General features: G+C 38.6%; 1 long non-coding RNA gene across 1 annotated transcript; it reads left to right on the top strand.

Annotated features, from left to right (window-relative positions):
- The first annotated feature begins 830 nt into the window (after positions 1-830).
- Positions 831-3,395, top strand: LOC131530054 (uncharacterized). The gene is made up of 4 exons (XR_009268304.1): positions 831-898; positions 998-1,070; positions 2,923-3,039; positions 3,334-3,395. It is a non-coding gene; the product is annotated as an uncharacterized LOC131530054 (long non-coding RNA).
- The last annotated feature ends 12,041 nt before the right edge of the window (positions 3,396-15,436 follow it).

Genomic DNA, 15,436 nt, shown 5'->3' with positions numbered 1-15,436 from the left:
TCAATTACTTCGGTAGAAAATGAAACCATTTGGCATGAAATGTATCTCATGACACTTTGTAAACAGAAAGGGAACTTAAGGAAACGTTGCTATATGGCAATGCTGTACCAGAATGGAAAATGGTCAAAATAATTCTATTTAAATGCACATTTATTTTAGAAATCGATAGATTTATATACTCTGAACTCATGCAAACCATGAGTTTAAACTTCACTGAAGGCTAACTCATCCTCCCATTTATCACATGAAAGAGCTTACTCTGCACTTTTCCTATTGGCCTTTCTGTAAAATATTGCTGTATTCATTTACTGAAAAGAATAAATAATTTTGTTATTTATACATAAAATAAAATATACTTCAAATAAATAAAAATAAGTAACTGGCAACATAACTACTTTTCCATAACGTTCCCATACGGAAAGGTAATATATTCACATATATATGAAGCACTGTTAAATATATTGAAATATATTTCGAAAATATATTTTAAAAATACATATTGCTTGTGTGTGTTTACATAGGCTATTTCTGAAATTATATTCATGCATCATGATTTTTAATGAATGTGTTTTTGCAATGCAGCAATGCATTTTGTTTCTACACTACGTTAAAGCTATTAATATTATATTATATTATATTAGATCCTTCTCATTCAATTTAGGCCTACTATCCACTTAAACAATATGTCATCAAGTTTCAGGACAAGTTTCTAATTTTATGTACCGGTTCTATTTATGTAAACGCTGCCTAAATTTCACGTGTTTGATGGGCGCGCGCGTTGAACAGTCGAGGCGCATTTAAACTGGAGTGGAGGGAGTTTCCATGGAAACGGGGCTGCAACTCAGCTGACAAGTAGCAAAAAAACTCCGTCTCTCACTGTTGTTTTTACTGCTTTCAGGTACATTTAGTCCCTAAAATTACACAAATAATACATACAACTGTTCCTGACGCTTTCTTACATGTAATTGACACGCTTCTGTTGAATATTACTTTACAGAAATGGTTCAGTGTCATCGGGAAAAGTCCATTAGCATCACAACCGTGAGCTAACTATAGGCTAACTATTAGAGGTAAGCTAGCTATAGATTTCAGCTCTTATTTATGAAAGTTTGGGATTTTAATCACTTATGTGTTGATGAGTGATTTTTATAGCTTTGTAAATGTTTTGCTGGCAATTTGTTAATGGATGAATTGAAATAAGCTAATTAATTTAACCTAAAAGTATGCACTGCAGGGTAACGTTAGACTGAGTACATTTGAGACATGTGTACAGTTGAAACACCTTAAATAACTTGCGTACACAAGAAACCCGAGCCGTGATTTTTGCTCCACACATGTGCATTAGTGTTTTCTTTGATTGTGGGCAATTTGAAATGTGTGCGTCTTTCCAATCTGAAAATATAGGCAAAAGTTGTTTTTTTCCAAGGTAAGATTTTCATTTCACCATGTCCCTTCCACAATGAATAGCTTCTTATTATTTTATGATTGTTAAACTTAACATATCATTGCAAACGTTACTCTGTGCTCTAAAAATAGACATATTTTATGACATTGTACCATGCAAGGTCTTTTCATAATCTAGAGAAACGTGCGAGCATGTCAGTGGGGTTGTGACACAGTGTATCAACTGTACGCGGATTGGTCTCCTATTGCTTCACATGCTGTTTAGTTGTACAGTGTTATGATAATAGGATAAAAGTCACATTTACACATATGCTACGCAAATTCTGTTAAAAAATTATATTTGTGATATTTCAACTGTCTATTATTAATGGACATATTTTCTAACATGAATATTACAAGGATTACATAGCATTTTAAGACATATACAAGGTGGTAAAGTGGGTACAGTCGAGACACCCTTAACAGGTTTCTATGTACTGTATACAGTAACAGTCCAATCATAGAAAATAAAATGCATACAGAGGCTGTGTGTGTTTGTGTACTGGTATTAACTACATTATGGGGACCAAATGTCCCTACAAGTATAGTAATACCAGTAAATTCACCTTATGGGAATATTGTTTAGGTCCCCATGATGAAACAAGCTTATAAATCATACAGAATGATTGAAAATGTAAAAATGCAGAAAGATTCGGGTGATGCGTAGGTTTAGGGGTAGGGTTAAATAATACACGGCTATGTTTATTGTTATTTTTACTGTTATGTTTACATTTGTGCTGTTTGCCATGTATTTTTGTAGTGTTAAATATTTGTTCCTGTTTTGTTTAACTGAATCTGAATTAAAGCAAATAAATACATTTATTTTTAAACTGTAATTATTTAAAACTGTAATTTTGTAATTTATTACATTTGCAATAAATGGTTAGCCAGCTTTAGAGCATTAAGAATGGGTGTCTCAACTGTACCATGCTACTGATTCAACTGTACACTGTATGGGTACAGTTGAGACAAAAATGCACCTCATGTTTATGAGCTAATTGTGGAAAATATGAACTACTTATGGCTATTATCAATTTATGATATTTTAGTACACAAGCAAAATAAATATCATGTGATAAATCACTTCATTTCAGCATCTAGTTTTTGTGTAGTGATGAAAAAAGCAGAAAGTGTCTCTACTGTACTCGGTCTACCCTACTGTTAATCCACTTACATAAACTAAAATGGGCTGAAGCTAACGTTATTTCAAACACGTTTTTATCTTTCATTGTAGACACATATTGATAAAAATTGTACTGTGACTTTAGGAGTGTCAAAAAAAACACGGCTGATCTGAGAAAACTTATTAAAGGGATAGTTCACCCAAAAATGAAAATTTGATAGAGGTAAAAAATGACATAAATACTGTTCAGTTTATCGCACAAACCGATCGTTTCGTGTCTTAGGACATCAGTGTATTGTTACAAGCCGCAAGGTTTAATTTGGATTTGTCAGTGCATGTTTTTTTCTCTCTCAAAGATTGTGTGCCCATTGACTGCCATTATATGACTGACAGACTACAACGGTTTGAGTTAAAAACCTTTGTTTGTGTTCTACTGAAGAAACAAAGTCACCTACTTCTTGGATGCCCTGGGGGTAAGCAGATAAACATCAAATTTTCATTTTTGGGTGAACTATCCCTTTAAATAACTTTATATGCATTTTTTTTACAATATATTTCACCTATATCATCATGCATCTTTAAAACCTAAAAACGTGAATCCTCGTTTCTTAAGATTTTTTATATGTTCTGTACATTATTATTTCTCTTTTCTGCATTTCACCTCTGCTGTAGTTTATTTCTCATAAACCTGACATTGTATATTATGTATTGTTGGCTCTGTGACAGATTGTTTATGTTCCTATATTCTTCCATGTTGAACTCTGCAGCAGAGTTGGAGGAGACCTCTTGTTGAAGAACATCTCCAAGACACTATGAACCATCTGAGTAGTAAGTAAAACCTCAAACATTCAAAAAGTTTATCAGATATTCAAAAAATATATCAAATAAATGTAAAATATTTTTGGAGTCCTGTATGTCTTTACAAGGCCATCTCATTTAACTCATTTAACTGCATTGAGGACACTACAACCAGAGAGGTACAACATAATTCAAAACGAGACACAGATGATAATAAAAAAAAAAAGTTATTTGAAATGAAAATTGAATAATGGTAAGACAGAACAGAGTACTGTGACTGTGCCTCACTTCAAAGTGAAACAGTCTGTAATAGAGCTGCACGATTCTGGATAAATTGAGAATCACGATTTTTTTTTGTCTCGAACTGAGATCACGATTCTCCCACGATTCTGAACTAAACAAAATAGTGTGTGACAAAATATTACTTCAACATATATTTAAATACACCAATTTTTAATATTAAAATTTTGAAAAAAATGGTTTGAATGATTGACTCACTCATAAATACTTCACTTGTTTTATTTATTAATGGATTAATCAGCGTTTTTGAACAAATCTCTTGAATGAAAGATTCAATGACAAATATATTTTAACAGTCACTAGGTGGCAAACCAATGCAATCGACACATTATTTGAAGTGCCAGTATCTTTCAAAAAGGGATTTACTTCGGGGTGGTTGACTTCGCACACTGGCACAATGGATTAGAAGTGGCATTATGATGCATTATAAATGTACCAAATCCTTGTTATTGTACTAAATAAAGTGTGTAAGATTGTACATTTTACATCCTAGTCTACATTTTAATATTAGAAACAGTTAGTATTAGATGTCAGATATTAGCCTATTTATTAAGACCCTGGATAATTGATTTTTAGAATAGAGATCACGTTTCTCACAAGATTTTGAAGCAAAACGTTAGACAAATACAAAATAATATGTAGGCTAATTCATTTGGGTTTCTCACAAAATGTTTTATTTAAATGTTATAAATGAGCCTATTAAAATAAAAATATGTAAAATATTATTTGAAATATATGAACTTGTTTCGTTTTTGAACGAATCTCTTTATTGAATGAATTAGACATTATATACATTTTAATAGTCACCGTTCGCTACCTTCTGGCATAACGTAACATTTATAATCGGGGCGGCGCCAGAGAATTTTAAATGCAGGTGCTCAGGGGATGCTAGATCAATGACAGGAGGAGCTGGGCAATAGTAAATATGACCAAAACAGGTTATTATTATTATTATTATGTTAATAATAAAATCGCTGTAGGTGCATTTCAAGTATTTATAAGGAGTGTAGGAGTAGGCCTATTATCGCGCTTAATTTATGATATGGGGGCGCCCACGCAATCTTTTTTTTTTTTTTTTTCCTGCGGAAAGAACTTAAAATACTTATTCATTTTTGGATGTGGTTTCTGCCATCTCATGCAGTCTCTGTGGATGGAGCGCGTCGCAACAATGAACCAGCTCACGGACATACAGGTGCTGGTCATATAATTAGAATATCATCAAAATGTTGATTTATTTCACTAATTCCATTCAAAAAGTGAAACTTGTATATTATATTCATTCATTACACACAGACTGATATATTTCAAATGTTTATTTCTTTTAATTTTGATGATTATAACTGACAACTAAGGAAAATCCCAAATTCAGTATCTCAGAAAATTTGAATATTGTGAAAAGGTTCAATATTGAAGACACCTGGTGCCACACCCTAATCAGCTAATTAACTCAAAATTAAACGGTCTCTCAGTGTAGTTCTGTAGGCTACACAATCATGGGGAAGACTGCTGACTTGACAGTTGTCCAAAAGATGACCATTGACACAAAAGGTCATTGCAAAAGAGGCTGGCTGTTCACAGAGCTCTGTGTCCAAGCACATTAATAGAGAAGCGAAGGGAAGGAAAAGATGTGGTAGAAAAAAGTGTACAAGCAATAGGGATAATCGCACCCTGAAGAGGATTGTGAAACAAAACCCATTCAAAAATGTGGGGGAGATTCACAAAGAGTGGACTGCAGCTGGAGTCAGTGCTTCAAGAACCACTACGCACAGACGTATGCAAGACATGGGTTTCAGCTGTTGCATTCCTTGTGTTAAGCCACTCTTGAAAAACAGACAGCGTCAAGAAGCATCTCGCCTGGGCTAAAGACAAAAAGGACTGGACTGCTGCTGAGTGGTCCAAAGTTATGTTCTCTGATGAAAGTAAATTTTGCATTTCCTTTGGAAATCAGGGTCCCAGAGTCTGAAGGAAGAGAGGAGAGGCACACAATCCACGTTGCTTGAGATCCACTGTAAAGTTTCCACAGTCAGTGATGGTTTGGGGTGCCATGTCATCTGCTGGTGTTGGTCCACTGTGTTTTCTGAGGTCCAAGGTCAACGCAGCCGTATACCAGAGGAAGGAATTGTGAAGAGGAAGATGCGATATGCCAGACCCAACAATGCAGAAGAGCTGAAGGCCACTATCAGAGCAACCTGGGCTCTCATAACACCTGAGCAGTGCCACAGACTGATCGACTCCATGCCACGCCGCATTGCTGCAGTAATTCAGGCAAAAGGAGCCCCAACTAAGTATTGAGTGCTGTACATGCTCATACTTTTCATGTTCATACTTTTCAGTTGGCCAACATTTCTAAAAATCCTTTCTTAGTATTGGTCTTAAGTAATATTCTAATTTTCTGAGATACTGAATTTGGGATTTTCCTTAGTTGTCCGTTATAATCATCAAAATTAAAAGAAATAAACATTTGAAATATATCAGTCTGTGTGTAATGAATGAATATAATATACAAGTTTCACTTTTTGAATGGAATTGGTGAAATAAATCAACTTTTTGATGATATTCTAATTATATGACCAGCACCTGTAAACTAAACTGAAACAAATCTATAGAAAGCTTGAAATGTCTACTACCAATTAAATTCAAATAAAAAACAAATCTTCTCTAATTATGTAGTCCGTAGCCTACTGTGGAGATGGAGAGTCAGCGCCGGCGTTTGCAGCCGACACTAGTTTAGTAATAAATAATTAAAATGTCTTCTTTTTCCCCGATGCATTCATAATTATTTCTTTTGCCGGTGCTTTGCAGCAAGCTTTATGCGCACGCTTGAGTGCGGGATGTAGGCTATAATACGCCTAAATGCTTATTAAAAGATGGTTTGGTATTATATTAATCTGTTTAATATAAACATTCGACTAGTTTACTAGAAAAATCCATAGTCAGGGGCTGGCCTAGCCTGGCACAAGGAACCGATCCATTTTTTAAATAAAGTGCTGTGACATTACGAAATGCGACTGCAAATCACGTCACATAGTATTCCATTGCACGAGTTATGCATGTGTAAGTAGACAAATGTTGTTGTATTATTTAATCTTTCTTAAACTATGGTCTTTTTAGGGGTTCTGGAGCACCTGCTAGCCCCTCCCTAGCACCTCCCATTACAATAATTTGAAGGGTAACATCAGATCCAAAAGTCAGTTTCTCATTTTGAACGCGGCTGCAGCAACATCAGAGTCTATATCCGGACTATAAACACCTGACACCTTGTTCTTTTGAGTTTTGTCGAATCACACGCTCTGCTGCTCTGACCACCTTCACTGATGAATCAGGTAATCCCACGCGATCTGGTATCAATACTGCGCCGGTTATTGCAACCGTAAACTGCTCAAAATACGCGCATAGTTGCTCGCTCTCCGTCGACTCCGGTGCTAGCGTAGAGTGAGGAGACCCAACCAATATGGCGGTGACGCTGGATTAAGTTCCAGCACGTCATGAGGCGTCTACGTATATTATGTCTATGGTTTTGGAGCACAAGGAGTTGTATGAAACCGTGCATCATCCAACCCAAGCTCCTGGACTAAATTGTTGGAAGCACCACACAGTTTCCTTCCCCATATAATGTCGTGCTCCCACAAACGTCGTTGTGAACCGACACCCTCCCCGTTAACTTCAAAAGCCGACATTTCTGCAGCACACAGCGCTAGGCTACCGTTGCAGCTGTTGTTATAGCAATAAAATAACAGCCCTCTGCTGTTATTTGTAACCAAAACGCTGCCAGCTTTTTATTTTACTAAAAAAGCGCTCTTGTCAACTTTTTCTAGTCAAAAAAGATGCCAATTGACCTATCGGTAAGCCCCGCCCCCCTTAGTTACTGTTGCTCCCTCGGACAAACAAACGGAGTTGCTCACTGTCTTTCAATGACAGCTGCAGTGTGAAAACGTGTCCCACAATGTTTTTGCACAATTTTGGACACAGAAGGCCACCAAATGGGAATTAAATATTCCATGGAGGGATTTATAACATATTTAAAAATAAATACGGTGGGTAACTCAAAGCGAGGGTTTACAGATCACAATGTAAGCGGGAGAAGTCTCATATTACGGTCGGTCATCACGATTGCGGATGACAACATGCAGGATCAACACTGTTCATGTATCGCAGGGTACGATTAAATTAATGTACATTTAACCGGTTTAATATGGAGAGGCACTGAAAGACCTTCGTTTATGTGTTTTTGACTCACTAACTTTAACGTTAGCTAGTTTTAGCCAGATATACCTTGCTAAAGCACAAGATAACATTAATGTTCTGCTTGAGCAGATGAATGAAAATTGTAACTTAATGAGTGTATGACAACCAGAAAATGAATGTTTTTGTCTTCATTGGGGTGAATAATTAGGGGCATTTTGCTCTGTTTTGTTTGGATTCAGGAAACGTAATAAAATAAATTATATTGCCCATCCCCTCAGGATACCTGGAATCAGTGTTACGAGTAACCCAGGCACATCGTTTTTCCATTTTTGAAGCATAAACCCCATAAAACCGATGCGAGCTTCGGATCTTCCAATGTTTCTCTATGGTGCTGAAACCAAAAGATGTCCGAGTTCCGCTCCCCGTGCAACTGATACTCGACTGCCATTGGCTAGTCTGCGTTCGAGGGGAGGGGCTTACCAATAGGTCAATTGTGAACACGACCTTAGGCTATAATTGAACTACACCACCACGGTCGCTTGCCTTCAGCGTCACCACCACCGGGCTCCCGACAACTTTTTCAGACTTATTTTCAACATGTTCAGTGAAAAGGATTTACACTGTATATGAATTTTAATCCACGCTACATGAACCTTTTCATATGAACTGAAATAAATACAAAACTAGAGACAAACTAAAACTGAAATGAGACATTAGTAATAAATAGTATAGTGAATAAATTAAATAATCTTAATTAAAGGACATTTGAAAGCGCACATTTCTGTACATTTCGAAATAAGGTGCATTAAAAAGTCAATAAATCCTTTTCTTAATATGAATATTTGAATTAAAAACACGTCTCCACATACTATTCAATAAAATTCTAGTGCATTTAATCTATTAAATAACAGCAGAGTGAACAAGTTTTTGGATATGGTAAGATTAAACTTATTTTAGTGAACAAAGTACCACATTTCAGCTATCGTTTTGTTAGGGTGGGTACGCAAAATTATATTTTATCCTTGCTTCTAGGAAAAGCTTCTTGTGGCCGTAAACCACTAGCTTAGCCAGAAATGTTTAAGTGGGTGGGCCTACATAAAACTGGGTGGGCCAGGTGTGTAGCATATGAAAACTGCATGTCAAATTGCCAACAAAAAATACAGCATACACGTACTTCTAAAGCATGCATTAACATTAGTAAGTTATGTTAATGTTCATTTCAAAATTTACTAAGAGGACATTATTAAAATTAAAAGTTGTATCTGTTAACATTTGCCTGAGTTGGTTAACAAAGATGAATTAACACGGTAACAAATGTATTGCTAATGTTAGTTAATGCATTAACTAACGTTAACTAAAGGAAGTTTATTAAAAAGCATTACCTCAGTGTGAAACAACGAGGCTTAGCTGATGATTTCATAATCAAATGTCTCTGTCAGTTCACGCGCATCGAGGACCGCAGAAACAATGTTTATGTGTTTCTTTCCACAAAGGACGCATCTGTTTAGCGGATCAAACACTGTACCTATGCTAATATGATGTTTCAAACACGCTTGGTTCAGAAGTTTCCGATCTATAAATCCAGCACCGTCAGGTGGTCTGTCGGGTTTCATTTGTAGACGGTCCGACTCCGGATTTATTGATAAGACTTTTACTTTTTAAAAGAATTGATCTGATTTATGTTTGCTTAACTAGGCTATTTTCAAATTTAACTTCACAAACGCGCGCATTTTACTATTATAGCCATACGTCATAAACATTAAATTGTGGGTGGGACTAACAGAAACGGACGAATCATCATTTTGACAAGCGGGATATATGCACCTATAGGAAGGAACTAAGAAACGACCTGTAATTGACCATGAAAACAAGAGTTTAATATTGTTAATAAATAAAGTTACAGTGAAATAAGATGTTTATTAGTATCATTTAATAAATTACATCCATTTGGAAAATTACAAACTTCTCATTGGGTGGGCCACAGATGAAAGTGGGCCCACCCAGGCCCACCCATAGCTACGCGACTGCCGTAAACATTTAATTTTAACGTGGCTTTAAGCACTATGCATCATTAAATATTCACTTTCACCACGTAAAGCCGGTAAATGTGGTGTATACATGGATTATTTGTAATATGAGTTTACCTTATGGTACGAACCCAGAGTCTCCGCATTAGTAAGTGATAAACTCGAGCATCTTCCCTCTGAAGACTTGTGTTGCATTTCGGGGCAAAGCAAAAAAACATTGTTGAACAACAATATTAAATGCGGGAAACTATACATTGGTTATTCTACAATTAATTGAATTACAAGTTATACTACAACTGGAAAATACTGTAAATTGATAAACTGTTCGGCGTGATGACGTTGAATGTCTCCGACAGCGCCTGTAGTCCCATTTAGCAACTTGTTGTTACGGTCGTGTATGCTAAGGAAACGCAAGACGAGGAGTAGAATCCAAACAATAGTTTTTAATAATAATCCACAGTAGAAATCCAGGAGAAAGGGGTTGCAAAACACACATGGTAAACTCAATAGCAGACAAACAGTGGAGGGAGAACACAGGCTTATATAATCAACGTAATCAAGGGAGAACAGAAACAGGTGTGGGGCTAATTAACCAATGAGGGAACGGAAGAAACTAGGTCAACATGTGACAGAACGCCCCCTCCCGGAACGGCGCGTCCCCGCGCCGACAAAAACAGTCCAACAGAGGAGGGAGGGTGGGGGTTCTGGAGGTGGGCGAGGAGCAAGAGGAGGGCAGGCAATGGGAAAGGGGCAAAATCAAAAGTTAGTCCACGGGGGAGTGGAGGGTGGGAGGAACCAGGGAGGAGCCTGAAGCAGGAGAAGCCAGGTGGCCAGGCGGAACTGAGGATCCGGAGGGCCAAGGCGGAGATGAAGGCTCAGGCGACTGAGGCGGAGGCGGGGATCCGGAGGACCGTGGTGGAGCCAGTGCGAATGAGGACGCAGGTGGAGCCGGAGGGAAGGAGGAGCCTGACAGAGCCGGAGGGATGGAGTGACGAGGCAAAGCCAGAGGAGTGGAATCCCGAGGCGGTGGATGGTCGACGACTGACCAAGGTGGAGCCGGAGGGACGAGGGAGCCCGGTGGAGCTGGTGGGATGACGGGCAACGGTGGAGACAAGGGAGCTAGGAGCCGAGGTGGAGCCGATGGGTCGGAGGACCGAGGAGTAGTCGAGGACTCGGAGGCTGGGAGTGGAGACAGGGGATACGCACCTCTGGGCGGAGCTGAAGACTGGAAGTCCCGAGGCGGCGGAGTGGAGCGCATGGCAGGCGCTGACTGAGGGTGAGCTGAGGGACTGACAGGCATCAGCGGAGATGGAGGCGAAGAACTGGCTGGCTTGAGAGGAGGCAGGAGAGGGAGGCTGGGAGGGACCACAGGAGGACTTGAGCTGGACGGAACCAGCGGAGACTCTTGAGGACGCTCTTGAAGCGCGGACTCTTGGATGCGCTCTGGAAGCGCGGAGGTAGGGAGGCGCCTTCGTGGCGCAGGCACTGGGGGGCACTCTTGAAGCGTGGACTCTTGGATGCGCTCTGGAAGCGCGGAGGTATGGAGGCGCCTTCGTGGCGCAGGCAATGGGAGGCGCTCTTGCAGCGCGGAGCTGGACGGAACCAGCGTAGACACAGGAGATTCAGGGCTGGACGGAACCAGCGGAGACACAAGAGATTCAGGGCTGGACGGAACCAGCGGAGACACAGGAGATTCAGGGACACAGGTTTGTACTTCTCCCCACCAGTCAATAAGATCTGTCTGGAAAATTTCTCTCAGTTCCTCTTCATATTTCCCAGAGATCAGTTGCAGCTCACCCTCAGTCGTAGGAGTGTGGGCGGGGCTTCCCTCCAAGCCCTCGAGTTCCACCAAAACTCCCTCGGCGACGGATGATGTTGCCGGCTTACGCACTTGGTCAGAAGATGGTAGTGGTTCAGTCGCAGTGGGCTCAGGCTCTCCATCTGCAGTGGGCTCAGGCAGTATCTCCATAGATCGGGGTGACGGCTGGCTGGTCTCTGGCAGTGGTGGAGTGGGGCCGGTGGCGATATCATCCTCCACAGGGCCGACGGTGAAAGCTGACTCGTTGTGTACCCACTCCACACAAGCGGCAAAATCCTCTTTGGGACCGTTCGCTGGTAGGCGTGCCTTACACTGCTCGCTCAGGCTGATGATGTAAAAGACACAGAGCGAGCGGTCCGGGAAGTGGGTAAGGCACACCAGATCTAAAAAGTCCCTTGTATGGTCCTCCAGCGAACGGTCCAACTGCTTCAGGCACAGGAGTTGGACGCCGGGCAGGTCCATTCCGGGAGAGGACAAAAAAAAAAAAGAAAAATAAACAGAAAAACGCAGCTTAAGTAATTAACTGTTTTCGGTCTGCTATTCTGTTACTGTCATGTATGCTAAGGAAGTGCAAGACGAGGAGTAGAATCCAAACAATAGTTTTTAATAATAATCCACAGTAGAAATCCAGGAGAAAGGGGTTGCAAAACACACATGGTAAACTCAATAGCAGACAAACAGTGGAGGGAGAACACAGGCTTATATAATCAACGTAATCAAGGGAGAACAGAAACAGGTGTGGGGCTAATTAACCAATGAGGGAACAGAAGAAACTAGGTCAACATGTGACACTTGTTAGCAACCGTCTTTTTTAAGAAACATAACATCACGAGTGGGGTGTAACTGATGTTTTTTATGTCGTAGAATAAAACGCGAAAGTATCTTGAGCCTGTGTGAACCACGGACCTTATTTAAGGGATTTAACCAAAATCCCATTAAAAAAACCCATTGACTCTGGGACGATGGAACCGGAAGTGCTAAAATGCTAACTCACTTCCGGGTTTTCGCCTACAAAGTGACATCATAGTTCCACCACTCTTTTATAAGATGTGATAGCAAGTTGCTGGCGACGTAAAACGTGGGCGGACATTATGCAAATGTGATACTTCGTGACGTACAGCCATAACAGAATAAGATTCGATTTCCTAACGACTCGTTTAGGCGATTGAGTCTCGACTTTTTTGATAGACAATAACTTTATTTATTGTGCACTGTCGGCTTCACAACTTTGCAGATAGTTTATGTTCACATACAGCTACATGACACACTGCATGAAAGTTAATATTCGAAAAGGCATAATAGGGGCACTTAAACATTTACAGATTGGCCCCAATTTCTTTAAAGTGACAAGTGGAAATTATTTTTATTTTGGGAAAAGAAAATCAAAGTAAGTTCATGACTGATAAATTGGCATTTGTCACGTTCATCGTAGAAGTAGTTAACTGCTCGGCACAGACTGAGAGTAGAACCGAAAGAACAAGAATAATCTTAAGAGCGGCAGAAAAGTATCTAAATATAGAAGGAATAATAGTAGAACAGATAAATGAAAAACTGAAAATGCATGCTACTAACCCCCAGATAGTATGTGGAGGTTCATAATGGTATTTTTAATCTTGCAGTGGAATGCAAGAAGTTTAATATCAAATGGACAAGAATTCAAAAAATGGATAGATGATTTTAAGGTTAAACCTCAAATAATATGTGTATAAGAATAGTGGTTAAAGCCTAATTAAAATTTTGTGGTTCAAGGATATGAAGCAGTACGCAAAGATAGGATAGAAGGAAATGGAGGAGGAGTAATAACATTCATTAAATTAGGAGTAGCATATAGGGAGGTTAAAGTGAATGAGGAATATGAATTAGTAGTGATTGATGTAAGAAATGATAATCAGAATATAAGATTTATTAATTTTTATAATCCGTGTAAAAGATTAAATAAAGATTTGCTGAAAAATATTGGAGGAGAGGATAATATTAACATAGTATGGTGTGGTGATTTTAATGCTCATAGTACTTAAAACCAGAAACGGAGCTTTAAGAAAAGTTAAAAAATCACATTCTTTTGATGATTTTATAAATTATAAGAGAACTCAGGCAGTGGTAAGAAAAGTAATAAGGATAACTAAAAGAAATTACTGGAGACAATTCTGTGATGAAATTGGTGTAAATATAGATATAAGTGATATGTGGAATATGATTAGGAAGATGGGCGGGAAACAAATGTATAAAAGTATTCCAGTTCTAACAAAAGAGGGTAGAAATATAATGACTAATGAAGAAAAGGCAGAGGAGTTAGTAGAAGCTTTCGTTAAGGTTCATGGTAATAATAATATATCGGAAAGTATGAAAGTACAAAGGGAACAAATTTTGAAAGAGAATCCTAATGTGCTGGTTCGAAAAGTGCCATCTGGAGGCACATTGGATACAGATTTTACAATGTATGAATTAAAGCAGGTGTTACACGGGGTGAAACATACATCGCCAGGAAAAGACGAAATATGTTATGAAATGATACAACATCTTTCAGATGTATCTCTGAACATTATTTTGGAGTTTTTTAATAAGATATGGGAGTTGGGAAAACTCCCTATATCTTGGAAACACGGAGTGATAATTCCAATTGGAAAGCCCGGAATGGATCATTCAAAAGCATCAAATTACAGACCAATTTCTTTAACATCTAACTTATGCAAAGTAATGGAGAGAATGATAATTAGCCGCTTAAATTATGTAATAGAAAAGAAAAATCTAATATGCTCATTCCAGAGTGGATTTAGAAAAGGGCGTAATACAATGGATTCAATAGTATGTCTAGAATCTGAAATTAGAAAGGCAATGGTGAATAAAGAGGTGTTAGTAGGTGTGTTTTTTGATGTGGAAAAGGTATATGATATGCTGTGGAAAGAGGGACTTTTAGTTAAATTGGACAAGATGGGAATACAAGGAAAAATGTACAATTGGATTATGGATTTTTTTATTAATAGGACCATACAAGTAAGGGTTGGAACAAGTTATTCTAGGACTTAAGCCCTGCTCACACTGTGCGATTTTTAATAGTCTTTTGCGATTGTTGCTTGTCACACTGTACGAACATGATCCCCATGTCACACTGTAGGATCTCAGTTGTCTTAATGTCAGACTGTACGACAGTCAAGACGTGACAAAAAACGGACATAACACAAGACTTGTCCGGAGTTTTACGTCATCAATCCGTGACTCGTGTTCTCCCGCTACTCGCTATTACATGCCTTGATAAAAAAAAAAACGAAAAAACGAAGACGTTTGTTCATAACTATCATTTTAAAGACTGGTTGTCATACATTCAAAAAACGAAGACGACGTGTGTGGAGCAAGTCATGGCTGGGCAAAAGAGGACTTCATGGACTTCCAGTTCTACAGAGCGAACTTGAGGTAATTTTGTTATTCGAGTTTAAACATTCTGCCCCTTAATAAATAAACTTTAAGGAAACTTTACTTTGTCCATATTTTGTTTTTACAAATAATGACATCAAAAGTGTCCCCATGTAAATGGTTTAGGGGTGAATTCGTTAATTTATGTGTGAATAGGTAATTCACTCACATGGCAATAACAGTATTTGCACAATATTTTTCTGTTCTACAGAGTGATGACACACAAGTGTTTCGAGGTCTTCTCCGCATGGATTTACATGAATTTCACCATCTACTGGATTTGGTCTCTCCCTACATAAACAGGACACACACACACCTGAGAAGAGCAAT

This window comes from Onychostoma macrolepis, chromosome 22, assembly GCF_012432095.1.
Source record: "Onychostoma macrolepis isolate SWU-2019 chromosome 22, ASM1243209v1, whole genome shotgun sequence".
NCBI lineage: Eukaryota > Metazoa > Chordata > Actinopteri > Cypriniformes > Cyprinidae > Onychostoma > Onychostoma macrolepis.
This window is presented reverse-complemented; position numbering and strand designations above follow the sequence as displayed.